We start from the raw sequence: 2,788 nt of genomic DNA on the forward strand, positions 1-2,788 counted from the left end.
GGCAGGATGGGAGCTCTTGTCCAGACAGAAAGTCCGGGTGCTCTTGTTCAGAAGGGAAGTCCAGGGCAGGATGGGCACTCTTGTCCAGAAGGGAAGTCCCGGGCAGGATGCGAGCTCTTCTCCTTCTCTCTCTCTCTCTCTCTCTCTCTCTCTCTCTCTCTCTCTCTCTCTGGTCCAGAAGGGAAGTCCAGGGCCGGATGGGAGCTGGGTGCTGGTCTCTAAGTCCCAGGAAGTGGCTGGGGTTTCGGGCTCTCTCTGGTCCAGAAGGGAAGTCCAGGGCAAGATGGGACCTGGGGGCCTGTCTCTAAGTCTCAGGAAGTGGCTGGGGTCTTGGGCGGATGGGCGTGGGGGCAGGGCATGGAGATTGCAGGGTCTGCTGAGGGTCTTGGAGAAGGGGGTCGTTCCTGGTGGGGCTAGAAGGGAACCTGCCCGGTGGCCAGAACCTGGGGGCAAGTTGGGCAGGTCCTCCCTGGAGTGGCTGGTGCCCAGGGATGGGGTCCGGGCTGAGCCAGGACACTCACCTCTGGTCCAGAAGGGAAGTCTGGGGCAGGATGGGAGCTGGAGGCCAGTCTCTAAGTCTCAAGAAGTGCCTGGGGTCTCGGGCGGATGGGCGTGGGGGCAGGGCGTGGAGATTGCAGGGTCTGCTGGGGGTCTTGGAGAAGGGGGTCCTTCCTGGTGGGGCTAGAAGGGAACCTGGCCGGTGGCCAGAACTTCTGGTCCAGAAGGGAAGTCCGGGCACAAGCTTATATTCTTAAAGGAACTCTATAGATCTATTTTACAAACATATATAGGGCTACCATTAGCATATTTTTAACTCCTAAAGATTTCTTAACACACAGACCTAACAAAACAGAATAATTTCTACAAACTCACATTTCTTATTTTCATCTTTTTCTATTTCATACTCTTAATTATCATCACTATTAGATTCTCTTAACTAGACAGGAAGTACATACATCATTTCTAAAGTTTAGAGTTTATAGTCAGCTTTGCTATAAAACACTGGGATTTAGTGAGTGTTGTTGTTATAGAATTGTGATAGTTGTTGCTAGGGGACTATAACCTTCCCAGGATGACGCCACACTCCAAAGTTGCCGAGTTCTCTCAGCCCTTCAGATGCACTGTCAGCAGCAGGCAGTTTTTAACTAGAGGCTGCCCCTTCACCCAAATTCATAGTAGTTCCCCTAAGTTCTTCAATTCAGACAAACGTTTCTATTACAGCAGTACTTTTGGTTCATTCTACCAAAAAACTTCACTTCATGCTGAGGGTGAAATTATCGTATTTAGCTGCTGTAAAGCTCTTCGCCAAAGACTGCTCAGCTATTAGGTGATATAAAGTATTTTTCTAAAGGAGCTAGTAAAGCCAAAAGTGACACAGCTCAGAACTCTATTTCCTCACTGTTTGCATTAACCAGTGACAAAACCTCAGAAACACTAATCGAGCCACTTTCATTATGGTTCCTTTGTAGGAACGTCATTGGAGCTGACTTTTCTTAGTTCCACGCTCCTTACCAAACCCTCCGGTAACTACCAAGCTTCATTCTCCTCTTGTGAAAAAACATAAACATGTCCTCGTCCCCATATTAACACAGGCTCAGGACCCTTCCATAATCCTGAGCAGCGATCTTCCCATTTCACTTGAGCAGAAGTGGCTTGGGTACCACTGTGCCAAGATCTGTCTGCGGCAGACTGTTCATAGACATCCATAGTCAAAAAGTTCAGAACAAAAAGAACACGATTAAATGCATTATGTGGCGATTGTGGGTAAAGTTCTTCCTTTTTTATTTTTATTATTTGAAGTTGTATTTTTTTAAGAATGCTATGAGCCCTTTCCACAATACCTTGTCCCTGAGGATTATAAGGAATACCTGTTTTATGTACGATTTCCCATTGGGTACAAAACTGTTGAAATGCCTTACTACTATATCCAGAACCATTATCAGTTTTAATCATTTTTGGTATACCCATATATGAAAAACACTCCAAGCAGTGCATAATTACATGATTTGTAGCTTCCCCAGATTGTGCACTAGCCATTAAAAATCCTGAATAAGTGTCAATGGTCACATGTACATATCTTAATTTGCCAAATTCTGCAATATGAGTAACATCCATTTGCCATAGATGATTAGGAAGAAGACCTCGAGGGTTTACCCCTAAGTGAGAGAAAGTATTTTGGACATATCCCACATTGTTTAACTATTTTGATGATGAAGAGCATGTGACTGTTGAGCCATTTCCACTTGGGATAATGCTACTATCTTTATTAACTTATCATCCATTGCATTACCCTCAGCTAAAGGACCAGGAAGATTGGAGTGAGCTCTAACATGGCCCACAAAGCATGGCAGCTTTCTTTTTGTGAATACTGTCTTGAATTTGTTGAAACATTTTGACTTGATTGTTGTTAGTTCCAATATTTTCACCAAAACTGTTACTATTCAAAGGAGTCAAGAACATAGATGTTCTTTCATGAAACATATCCTTCATTAGCTTACTTTGAGAAAAATCATTTTCAGCATTTAGTATTTTCACTTCATTAGCTTTAACTCCTGATGTTATTATTAGCAGCTGTAATATTTAGCATTGATTTCTTATAAGGAACTTTCAGGTAAAGCAACTATTTTTTTAAGACAGATTTTTCTGAAGTTTGTTTCCCATCTATAAAGCAATTGAAAGGACCAAGCAGATGCCATAACAGGCTGCTCAGTCTTCTCTCAGAGATCAGGCCTCAATTTCAGTTTCCTGAGACTTGAGCAAGGAGTTTCAGGGAGGGCCATGAACAAAA

Source organism: Peromyscus californicus, unplaced genomic scaffold, assembly GCF_007827085.1.
Source record: "Peromyscus californicus insignis strain IS unplaced genomic scaffold, ASM782708v3 Scaffold_10__1_contigs__length_136768540, whole genome shotgun sequence".
NCBI classification, from domain to species: domain Eukaryota; kingdom Metazoa; phylum Chordata; class Mammalia; order Rodentia; family Cricetidae; genus Peromyscus; species Peromyscus californicus.